At 34.2% G+C, this 13,245-nt stretch overlaps 1 pseudogene; it reads right to left on the reverse strand.

The window, feature by feature from the left end:
* Nucleotides 1-1,382: 1,382 nt before the first annotated feature.
* Nucleotides 1,383-3,560, reverse strand: LOC115964537 (annotated as a pseudogene).
* Nucleotides 3,561-13,245: the final 9,685 nt, after the last annotated feature.

The raw sequence follows: 13,245 nt of genomic DNA on the forward strand, positions 1-13,245 counted from the left end.
GTTGTTTCCCTTGTGCTTGTAACTCGGAGGATACCCATGTAGCTTATAGCACTTGTCGGCTATGTGACCAGTAAGTCCACAGTAAATACAAACAGGTCTTTCCTTCTTGGAATGCCCTCCTTTATTACCATGATAGCCTTGATTCTGGCCTTGATTATCATTAAAACCTTTATTATGATTCACATACATTGCAGTGTCCTCAGTGGGATAGACCGTATTGACTCCATGACCAATACTCCTCCTCTTTTCCTCTTGCAAGAACAAAGAACAAACCTTGCTAACAGAAGGAAATGGCTCAATCAACAAGATCTGGCCTATAATATTCCCATAGCTATCATTCAAACCCATCAAAAAACAAAAAAACTTGCTCTTTATGCTGTGCATCCAATTAAGAAGCCTCAGATCCACATGTACAAGCACAAGTGCATACAGTGAAGGTTGAAAATTGACAAATTCATACCTTCTGGATGGAATAAAAATGTAAAGGCTAGCATGCAGTAAAAATGTAAAGGCTAAGACCTTTGTGGAAAGGGGCTTGGTCTGGAAATCATTCATACCATCTAGAAGGAATATTTGTTTTTATGCATGCACATTCATCTATCATTGAAACCAACTATTTTTTTACCTTTTTAGTTAAATCTGACTCATGGTTATTTTAGGTTCACCATGTGTGATTTTTCCATTTCGAAAATGGGATAACATTTTATCAACGGCATCAGAGGATTAATGGGTACAAATTGGAGTTTCTATAGGTAAATTAGTTTAACTCATTATGAAAAGTGCTACGTCCACAATATTTTCACAACAAATCATAGATGGTAAGTTGTTATTCGTTTTAATTTGAATCCACAATTGAAATTACTTTTTTTGTCCACCCATAACAACTAGTAACAACTTGCCATTTAAGATTTGTTGTGAAAGTATCGTAGATGTAGTACTTTTCATTAATTAACCCTGTCAAAGATATTTCAATGCAATAATAGAATTTTCAACCTCTATCTTAAAACTTTAAAAGCCAACACTTCATATTTTTGCCTCCATATTTTAAGACCAACGTTTTCCAGAAGATAACATAATAATTTAACTACTTAATTTCACAATATCCACAAAGATAATAAACCAACAAAACACTCAAATAGCCTAAATAAACTAAAATAAAGGATTTATTAACCAACTAAACACTCAAATAACCCAAATAAACTAAAATAGAAGGATTTACTAATTGCAACATGTTAGAAAACCAAATTCCTACTTTATTTTGGGGGTCCATAGAAAAAGCTTAATCGGCCACCCGTTGTACAATGCCCTAACCCACTTATCAAATAAGATAACTCCCCCAAAACCAAAATCCATACTCATAAATCATGGTTTAAGGTCTTCACTTAATTGATGTTCAAGTTTGGTGTAGTATTTGAATTGCTAGAAGACATCTTGGAGTGAGGAATGGGCTAAATAAGTAACGATAATATAGTATCTTTAGTTTTTCGGTCTGCATCACCCAACCCATCTCCATATTGGTACATGAAATGACCCATCCTTGCAAGGTGCATTGCAATTTCAATAAATGTTTGATAGAATGGAGAACTCGCAACTCTCTCTTCGTTCAACTTATTCCATGCTGTACTAATCAAAGACTTCACATACTCACAAGCGTCTTTTTCACTAGCACCAGTTTCATTCATGTAACATTGGATTGATTTTGGAACGTCACCTCTTTTTAATTCATTCTAAGTTTCCAAAGAAAAAAAGAAAAAAAAGAAAAAGAAATCATTGTTAGGCTATGCTTGTGTGAAGTAGTTGAAAGCATTTTTAATGAAACTATTAGGATAGTGTGATTAGCATACTGCAGATGTTCCAAGATCATCTGTAAGTCATAGAATCATTGATGACCAATAGAATATTTTGGGGTACTCTTCCAAGCAATCCAAGGCTTCCTTCGTTATTGGATTGGTGACCATAAAGTAAGCATGCATTAGTATAACCGGTGTTGTTATTGTAATCCATGCATTCTCAAGGTATTCTTCAAGGCTTGGTATATATCCACTGTAGTACCACTTTGCCTCCAACAAATCAGATCTACATAAATCTGCCCACTGAAACAATTATAATGGACCATGAATTAGAGGAATTAAAATCATCATGTATTTAAGAGAAAATGTTAACAATAAACAATGATAGATTCAAAAGCTCTATTCATGCCAATACCGCTTTTTTCAAGTGCCAAATGATGTAGAATCCTTGTTCGTTAAGGGGATCAAAAGCCATTTCATTAACAAAGTTGTAGATAGTGAGGAAACATATCTTCATATAATCTGGAAGTCGATCCATTGCATTGATGTCCCATCTAGAGTCACAAAAAAAATGAAAGAGCAATTTTTTAGTTTTTATGTCAAAGGGGATGAGGCGTAATGCACTAATGTGATTTATACAAACCTCTCAATGGCATCTGTGAAGAGCTTGAGTTCATCCAAAGTTCCATATATGTCATAAAGATCATCTACTATTGTTAACAGTGAACCCAACTTTGTTAAATTTACCCTACAACACCCAAACTGAGGTTGATCTATCATACCCATTGACTAGAAGAAAAGCTCCATTAGCCTATCCCTTGCAAATATCAAATTTTCTCCAAGCTTAGTGTTCTTCCACCACCTTTTTATGGATAAAACAAGAAAATATCAATTTTCTAAAGTTAAAATTTAGGCTATAATAAACTTGATTATTTGTTTTATGTTGCCATGAGATTTGATTTAAATTTTAGCATTCATCATGGTACACTTCAATAGTTCAATAGAGAATCTATATAGTCCTTAAGGGTTGTCAATAACTAAGTAATTAACGTATTGATTATATGTCAGATGAAGCTCAACTTAATGTGAGAAATAATAAGCGTTTTTAACCTTGACACTTGCTTTAGATCTTCTTGGTGGACTGCTTGCACCATGTTGAAATCCATTTCTGCAAGCTTAAGTAAGATAGGGTTCATGTCTTCTCTACTCCTATATATATCAATAAACCACCTTGTTTCAAACTTTATTATTCTCCAATGCAATGGAAGCTCCAAGGCATAAGTGATCACCATAGCAAAAAGAGTTTTATCTCTGTTATGCTTGACATATTCTTGGAGGTGCTTGGTTGCGAAATTTCTCAATTCCTCCAACACATTCTCACTTTCTGTCAAAAGGAATGATGCTTCATACAAGGATAGTATACCCTTCGTTTCCTCAAAAAGGCATGCCTTGAATTTCCCCCTCTCATCCTTGAAAATATTGAAAACTCTTGCAATGACCAACGCAATAATTATTAACTATATTATGGTAGTATGTACACTGTCAAATCCAACAAATAAACTCTTTACCTAAATCTAGTCTTTCCATTTTAGGTGAATTGGAGATGAATTTATTCCGTTTAAATATCCAAATTTTTTTTTTTTTTTTTTTTTTTTTTTTTTTTTTTTTTTTTTTGTGTGTTTCTAAATTACCTTGAGAGATGTTATATCCAAATGGAGGCCTCGTTATCTCCCCCTGCCATACCGACATGTGCTTTCCAGAAAAATCCATGTGAAAGGTACATTTTGTGAGGCTTACTTCAAGGAAATTTTAAAGAAAGAATTGATTTTCACAAAAGAAGCCAATAATAGTGATGGGTGATATTAATCCAAAATGTGTGTGGCTGTGGAGTCATGTTGCATGGGGGATTTGACCTATTCTCTAGAGAATAGGTCAAATGAAAACATTGCATGCGATTTTTACAACTATGATAAAAGTGATAGAAGTAACGCCGCCCATGTGGGAGACTGACCTATTCTCTCTAGATTCTCTACAGAAAGAGACCTTCTAGTTATCTTATTCTTATTAGAAACGTGCTAGATTCTAGTTCAATGTATGTGATGGCATAAGTCGGATAAAAGTGACGGGTGATATTAATCCAAAATGTGTGTGGCTGTGGAGTCATGTTGCATGGGGGATTTGACCTATTCTCTCTAGAGAATAGGTCAGATGAAAACATTGCATGCGATTTTTACAACTATGATAAAAGTGATAGAAGTAACGCCGCCTAAGTGGGAGACTGACCTATTTTCTCTAGATTCTCTACAGAAAGAGACCTTCCAGTTATCTTATTCTTATTAGATACGTGCTAGATTCTAGTTCAATGTATGTGATGGCATAAGTCGGGCGAGAAGATATGAAAATGAATTCTAGCACTCAGGGACAAAGCCAAGAGTTCAAGTTAGGGGTTGAAGTAAAAAAAAAAAAAAAAAAAAAATTATAAAACTCCAAATAACATCCATTTAGTATTAAGTATTAACAACGTAATCATCTATGAAAAGGGGACTCAATGGTTTTTTAAATCTTAGAAATCATTTATAATTGCCACCGCCCACCCTTGGTGCAGTGGTCACTCTACAGGTATAAATGCTTGTGGGGTGTGGGGGGCAAGGACTGGGATTCAAGTCTCCAGAAGGGAGCTTTACACACATATACACTTAGATTAGGCTAGAGTAGAAATTCTATCTTGTATAAAAAAAAAAAAAATCATTTATAGTTGAATTCATACATAAAATTGTTCCTTAACATAAAATTGTTCGTAAAAAATTATACCATGCATAGCACAACACTACAATCAACCAACTTTATTAAATATCAACAACTAACTATTAAAATTTCAAACCATCTCAACTTTAAAAAAAAAAAAAATATATATATATATATATATATATATACTAAAAGTCAAGCACAACCATTAATTATTTATCTATATTGTATCATTTGTTACTCTCAGTTAAAAAATCTATATTTGACATAGTTTTGTATAGAAGGAATTATAGATGGTAAAAAACATTTTTTATTGATATTGTTGCTCCTTTATTCATATAGGCATATTATATGAAAACAAAAAGACAAAATCACCCGATCAGGGCATATATCAAAATCACCCAATCAGCGCATGGGTAGTTCATAAAAAATATATATATAAAAAAAAACACCCAGTACATGGGTACAAACTCCAAATAGTAAAAGAGAGTTACAGAGAGAGAAGAAGAGAAAATATGCTCTGCCTCCGCCTTAGCAAAGATGAGAGAGGGATTTGGTCTCTCTCAGAAGCAGATTTGGTACCGACGTGCCGTGCGGTACTATTGCATTTTGGTCTTAGTCTTCACTCCTTCTGCCTCGCGTCTCAATACTAGTGTCTCTCTCTAGGTTAGAGATTTTTCATTTGGGGGAAATTTGATGGAATGATTTGAGATCAGATTGGTTTTGTTTCAAAATTTTTAAGGGTTGGGCTAATGTTTTGGTAAAATGGCTGATTGTGCTTAAATTTCTTTAGTTTTTTATTAGCCTTTGTTGTTGGGCTAATTTTTTGGGTCTATTAATTTGTTTTGTTTGGTATTTTAGATTTGTATATGTTTCTTAGGCTTTTTTTCATTTTGTTTAAAGGGGTCAAAGATTTTGTTGGGGGGGGGGGGTAAGTTTAATTTTTTATGTGCAAAATTGTTCAAATTTGTAACCTATATATATATATATATATATATAATATATACTCTTAATTTTTTTTTCCAAATTTTTTTTTTTGGCCGGGGGGGGGGGTTATAGTACGTCCAGTGATCATCATTTAGATATGTACCACACATGCATAGAGAGGAAATTGGTAGTTTTAAAATTTATAGAATAAAACTTGATGACAATATTTCATAAAATAAATTCAACCATTATCATTTTCATAGTGAATTATTACAATTTTCATTTGCAATATAAATTACTAATTTTGTCTATCAAAATGAATAAAAAACCTCCAATGAAACAAACGAAGTCTTCAAAATTGTGACTTATCCAAAGCCTTAAAAGAATTTGTTAGGCTTCAAAAGTTTAGAACAATTAGCAAACTGTGAGCATAAACTTGTCTAGATATAAATTCCTAAGTCTATAGGTATGATTAGATAATGCTCAAGGTGCTGCAAGTCAGAATACAAGAAAAAGGAAGAAAGCAGGTTCAAGAATTCGAAACATGCCAGATTTGACCAATCGAGAAGAAGGCTCGACTGATCGAGACACAGATCTACAGAAATTAATTAAAGCCCAACAACTCGTTAAGCCCATTAAGTGATTAGGTTTTAGATCTAATTCTCCTAGTATTTAAAGGAAATCCCAAGGGACGTTTTAGAGGGGTTTCTAGAGAGAGAAGAGTGCATCTTGTGCCTCTAATTTTAGATCTAGGGTTTTTGTACCTAAAGCTCTCTAAAATCTTCTACCGGTATTATTCTTTGAAGAAACTCAAGATCCGGTGCTGTGGAAGTTGCTACTACAAGATCAACTACTGCTGATGACCCAAAGTTTTGAGTGAGATCTCAAAGTAACAAATGTGGATGTTTGTATGCAACAAATTTAGATAGAAGAGTCCGTGGATTTGGAGCTGCATATGGTCATGTGAGTAAGTACTACAATAGGTAGATTTAGATTTAGGGAAAAATCTATTGTAAAACTTCCATTCTATTTAGTTAATTTATTGCCTTGTGGATTGTTTAGGTTAAATCATCCCCATATTTTTTACCTTGAAACTGGATTGTTTTATTGGTTTTCCTGGGTCATCATATCGCTTGTCTTCTTTATTTTTCCACTTTATATGATATGATTGTTTTATTTTGTTTAACCCAGATCTGAATAATAAACCTAAGTAACAACTTGGTTAATTAATTAGGTTAAACAATCTGAGTGTACAAGGGTCTAAACAAACTAACAAGTGGTATCAAAGCATGTTAACTCTTGATTAGGTAGTCTTACGTAGAGTTGATCCTTGATCCCTGCTATTATGGATAATTTTTAATGTCTTACTTCTTTTGGCTATGTTAATTTGAATAAAAAGGACACTCTCTATCGATCTTCTTGATGCCTGTGAAACTCTTCGTAAGGAATTATCTAAATCTTTGAAAATTGCTAAGAAATTCAAGAAGAGTTAAAATTGGCTAATCTTGAAAAAGAGGAATTGATTTTGAGATTGGTGGAATCCTACAAAAAAGAAAGAATTTTTAAGAAACCAATTTTCCTCTCAAGATGAAAAGATGAAAATTTTGTAAGAAAAGTTAGCTGAGTCTGAAGCTAAACTTGAAAATTTGTCTAATACCAAACTTGCTGTTGATAATCGATCTATTTCTGTTTCTGTTCCTCTTAAGCCTAAAGCTAACAAAGTTTATATTCCTCCTTTTAAGAGGAATCATAAAGAAAAGATTTATTTTGCTAGGTTATACAAAGGTGTTGATAATCGATTGCTTGAGGTTCCTTTTGCCATTTCTTTGTCCACTTGGCCTTTGAGAGCTGCCATTCTTTAATGCCCAAAGCTTGTAGCAATTGGGTCTAGTGTGACCTTGGATTCCACGATGGTGACAAAAGTGTTGAGTTTGCAGTCCCCTTTATGACTTTGGAAGAGATTTTCTTTTCACCTTGAGTTTAGCCACTGTTGGGTTTGGAGGCTTTGTTGAAACCCGTTGAGCAATCACCTTTGGCTTCTTCTTAAACTTCACTTTCTCAACAGCTGAAGTTGTTACCACTGGTTCCTTTGCTTTAACAAACTTTATCTCTTTTGACGCAATGGTGCTTGAACTAGCTTCTCCAGTGTATCCTAAGCCGTTTTTGTCAGAAAAGGGCTTTTGATGTGCAAGCACTTTGTCAAGCTTTTTGGAGGAAACCCGCTTTACTTTAGCATTAGCTTGAGTCACCTCAAGCTCAAGAAACTTGATCTTTGTATAGGCTTCGGTTAGTTCTTCATTCAGCGTCTCAACTTCACATTTAGTCTCCTTGTATCGCATTAGAAGACTTTTGTAATCTTGCTCAGCTCTCTTCATTTTCTTCTTGGCTGCTCTAGCCACTCTTGCATATTCACCAGTCTTCTCAAGGAGAGTATTTTAGGATTCTTGCAATCCCATTGTTCTTTCATCTTCCTCATCATCAGATTACTCTACAATCCCCATTGACTCCACTTTGGTGTGCTCACCAAGCTTTTCCACTAACACACTCAAATCATCCGAAGGATGCACGGGAACAATGGTTATAAATGCGGAGTAGTTTCCTTCTCCGTCACAACTTTCTTCTGAGTCTGAATTAGAGGAGTCTGTGTCACTAAGAGTAGTGGCATACACTTCACCCTTCCCTCTCAAATAGTTGGGACACTCCTTCTTGAGATATCCATGACCATTGCATTCATAGCACATGATTCCTTGAGAGGATTGAGAATCCTTCCCATCTTTCTTCTTGACCTCCTTTTTCTCCTTACCACCTTCCTCAACTGAAAACTCAAATGTTTTTTATTCAAAAAAAAAAAAAAAAAATAGAGCCTCCTATATTGAAAAAGAAATCAACAAAAGAAACATAAAAAACACACAGAAGAAAGCAGGAGAACAGAGAAAAATCTATGGCTAATTCGAGGTAGCTAGGCCTCAATCTATACACACACAGAGTAAATTTGGGTAAAAGAACATAACAACACATAAAATAATAAGAATATACTCCAGAAGAAAGAAAAAAAGCATGATCAACAGTACAAATGAAGTTTATTATACCCCTATCAGTTGGACTTCTGCTTGCTTACGATTGATGTGCTAAATACTTGTGGACACAGCTTTGGTAGCAGCCCCCTTTTCTGGGACCCTTTTTTTGGTTAGTTTTTCTTTTTCTTTTGTAAAATACTTGCTGAGCTAACACCTATATTAACTACTGTTTTTGTCTTTGAACTCTATGCTAACCATTATTAGATACCAATTCGGACTCTTACGAACATGGTTTTGTTGGGTTCTAAGACTTTAGGTTTAAATGTATTAGAACTTCAATTTGTAATGTTGGCAAACAATGATCAAAACGTTTAGTCTTATTTTAGACTTGCTCAAAGTATGTTTACGTGTAAAGTTGGAATCGAGTGTACTGCAGGATTTATTGTGTAAATCTGTCTGGCTCGATCAATCGAGAATTAGACTCGATCGATCGAAGCTCGTGCAGATTTTTTTTTTCTGTAGAATTTTCCAACTCAGCCCAAGCCCGTTTGATGTGTAGGGTTTTATGTTTTGCCTTATGTATAAAAGGAAAAACCCTAACCACGTTTTAAGGTTGCTCTTTTATGTTGTGTGTGTGAATCTCTTGTGAGATCTAAAGGTACTTGCCTTCATACACACTTAGGGTTTCCAATCTCAAGAGTGATGTCAAGAGTTTGGTGATCAATTTAGTTACTACTTTTAAGAACTTAAAGATACACAAGTGGGAGTGCTTGTACTTGCTGTGAATCCAAGAAAGAAGTAGTCCGTGGACTCGAAGCTGTCACGTGATCGTGGTAGTAAGTTTCCTATTCGAGATAGCAATACAATGTTAGTGGTCAAAGTCGCTATTTTGTAAACTTCAATTCTTTCATAGTGGATTTATTTTACTTTAAGGATAGCTAGGTTAAATCCTCCCTAGGTTTTTTACTGGTTTGGTTTTCCTAGGTTATCATATCGTTATGTTCTTTATTTTCCGCACTTGTCAATGATATGATTTATATGTGTTAACCTAGATCTGCATAATTTACCTAAGTTAATCACTTGTCTAAATAACTAGGTTAATCTAGTTGTGTTTAAGGGGTCTAAAAACGTACAAGTGGTATCAGAGCGGGTTAGCTCTAGTGTTTAGATCCTTTGATCTAAGAGGTGATCCTTGACCCTTGTTGTCATGGAACATGGTCACTCGTTATTCTACCTCACTTTGATGGGATTAATTATGCTTATTAGAAAGTAAGGATGAAAGCTTTCCTGAAATCTATTAATGAGAGAGTCTAGAACTCCGTTGAATATGGATGGGAGAAGCCCACTACTCCTGTTAGTGTGTGGCAAACTTCTCAGAAAGAAACAACCACTTTTAATAGCAATGCTATGAATGCTATCTTTAATGCTGTTTCTATAGAGGAATTTAAGAGAATCTCTAATATTGAGGTTGCTTATACTGCTTGGAATATCCTCCAAACTGTGCATGAAGGTACAAAGGCAGTTAAAATCAATAATTTGCAGCAATTAACAACTAGATTTGAAAGCATTAGGATGTCTGATGATGAATCTTTTGATGAATTCTATGCTAAGCTTAATGATATAGTTAATTTTGCATATAATTTGGGTGAAATCTATGATGAACCTAAAATTGTTAGGAAGATTCTTAAATCTTTGACTGAGGATTTTAGACCCAAGGTGACTGCCATCATTGAAAGTAAGGATGTGGACTCCATCCTTGTTGATGAACTTGTAGGATCTCTTCAGTCCTATGAGTTGGACCTACCTAAGACTAGCAAATCCAAATCAATGGCTCTTAAGTCTGTTGATGATGTTGATGTGAGTGGATTTGATGATGAGCTCTCTGCTACAGGGATTACCTATCTTGCCAAGAACTTTAGAAATTTTCTTAGGAACAACAATAGAAGGGCGAGAGGTAAGAACAGTACTGAACCTAGAAATTTTAGGAAGAATGATCCCACTAAGGTTAATAATACTGAAAAACCTAAAGAGAAAGTAGGTTAACCTTCTAACAATTCTATGGGTCAACAGTGTTTTGGGTGTCAAGGATATGGTAATGTGAAATTAGAATGTCCTACATTCTTGAGGTCTAAGGGTAAGACTATGGTTGTAACCCTTAGTGATGATGAAGTTTCTGACAATGAGTCTGGTAGTGATGAGGATGGAAACTTCATTGCTTTCACTGCTACCGCTGTAGTTGATGAAAGTGTTGCTGTTGAGGAGAACCCTTCTGATGGGGAACTTTTTGAGGATGCAAATTTGCAAGAAGCCTATAATAAACTTTGCAAGGTTGCTACAAAGGATGCTATGAGTGTTGATCTAGGCTTAAAGAAAATTGCATCTCTTGAACTTGATAAGAAAAATTTGCTTGTGAAACTGTTTGATGCTAATGAATTGTTGAATAATATGAAGACTGAGAACATGCTTTTACTTGACAAAGTTAAGAATTTGGAACTTGAATTATCTATTGCTAGAGTACAAACAAATAGGTCTGCAAGCTCCAAAATTGATCATATGCTGAGTGTTCAAAAGTCTCCTTCAGACAAAACTGGCTTAGGTTTTGTAGAAAGCATCTCTGTGCCTGAAACTCATTCCACAAACTTTGTTCCTTCTTCTGAGCCTCTTGTGAGTGAGGTTGTCAAACCTGTAGAAGTCATACCTCCTAGGAAAATTAGGGTTGATCTTTAAGAAACTAAACCTAAGACTCTTAACCCTTCTAAGGGCAAGCTGCATGATAGACTTGCATGGGTTTGTCATTTTTGCAGAAAGTCTGGGTACATTCGTCCAAACTATTTCAAATTGCAAGCTGCTAAGCGAGCAAATAAACCAAAAATACCTGTGCCTCAAGCACAAGATCCTATAGTACTTATTGGTGAATTAGTAAAGGTTTTAAACCTTTATTCCAATACTGGAGTTGCTCAAAATTCTAATGTGAATAATAACTCCAATGCTAGAGTTGCATCTAAAAAGTTGCAAAAGGCTCGATCTAATTGAGTCTTTTTGACATGGTCCTTGTGCTTCTTCAGTCTACTCTTTGTGACCATTCTTCTTTGTTGTTTTTGTTCTCTTTGTTTTTCTAGGATTTGCATTGCATAACATTCATGGATTTCATTCTAGGTTGTTTTTTTTTTTTTTATTTCTTTTTATTTCTTTTAAAAAAAAAAAAAAAAAACAAACAAAATAAAATGGAAGCAAAATGTGTTTTGCATTATTTTTCTTGGATTTGAAATCAAGGTTGGCCAATTATATCTTTACATAACATGTTTATGTACCTTGTTTAGCTTTGATGAGCTTATTTATTGCACTTTACTAGTTTGAGTTTTGTAGTGCATGTTGTGTGGGAAGGTGTTTATAGTTTTTGATCACTTTGTCTTGATCTTGAAGTCACATGGGACTTGATCTTATTGAGAAAGACATAAATAACCATCTCACCACTGTTTACTAGCCAATCATGAACACCTTAGTGCATATCATATGATTTAAGTGCTCGAGAAAGTGTAGCACATGCACAAAAGGAATATAAGGTGTAGCCTCGGTTTAAATAATAAAATTGGTGTGTAGATTATTGGACTATAATGAATTCAATCAAATAAAATTGATATGTACATTATTCTGGCTATTATTAATAAGTTTCTGATTAAATAAAATTGGTGTGTACATTATGAGGCAAATCAAGAAACTTACATGATTGCAAGCTTGTTTTCTAGGAGATGTGAGAGTTATATGATGTAACTCTTTAGGTGCTAGTCTTTTTCAAATTTATGTGATGAATTTTGTAGAAATTGTGCTTGATTTCTATTTATGTATCATCTAACATGTATCTCAAGCTTTTACTAGTTGCACACACTACACAAGTTACTCTTTGCTAAGCTTTGTACATGTTATTGTGTGTGATTTTGTTTTGGCCATCCAAGATTGAAACTCCCTTGAGTTTAATGCAAAATGTGTTTGAAGTTTGAGAAGTTAAGGAAAATTGATTGAAAATCTTAATTTTGGGAGATCTGGGTTCAATATAAGTGTTTTTGAAAAGCATTTCATCTCATACTCATGCATTCTATCCCTAAAATATTGTGTTTTGAGGAGTTTCTTCATTAAAATGCTTTTTTTTTTTCAAAAATCTATTTTTCCAGATTTTCAATCAATCGAGGGTGTTTTTCGACCGATCGAAATTGCGATTAAAATATTGGTTTGAATTTTTCCGGTTCGATCGGTACTCGATTGATTCTGGATCGATCGAACCTAATTATCGATCAATTGAAAATTGCATAGAGAGTTTTTTAAAACCTTGAGTTTTCACGTGATAAAAACTATTCATACTTTTTCAAAAACTCTTTCTCAAAAACTCTTTCTCTCTCTCTTCGATTGGTCAAGGATTCAAGCTTAATTTTTTGTCGTTTTCCCTCAAACTTTTTGAAATGTTTTTGTCTTCTAAGGCCGGTAAGACCCTTTTGCCCCTCATTTTTCATTTATTTTCATTATTCATGCATTTTTTTCATGCATTTAAGGGAGATTTTCGGACCTAAGGAAATTTGGGGTTTTTGACGTTTTCAATCTTTTCTTTGGAAATTGATCAATGGGTTTTTGTTGTGGGATGATATACAACTGATCTTTGTGAATTAATTTGATCAATTTGTTGATTTGGGAAAAATTGAATTTTCTAAGGCTTGAAACTACCTGATTTGGGGATTTTGTTCAATTGAGCTTAATTTGATGAAATTGGCTTGTTA

This window comes from Quercus lobata, chromosome 10 (assembly GCF_001633185.2).
Source record: "Quercus lobata isolate SW786 chromosome 10, ValleyOak3.0 Primary Assembly, whole genome shotgun sequence".
In the NCBI taxonomy this organism is placed as follows: Eukaryota; Viridiplantae; Streptophyta; class Magnoliopsida; order Fagales; family Fagaceae; genus Quercus; species Quercus lobata.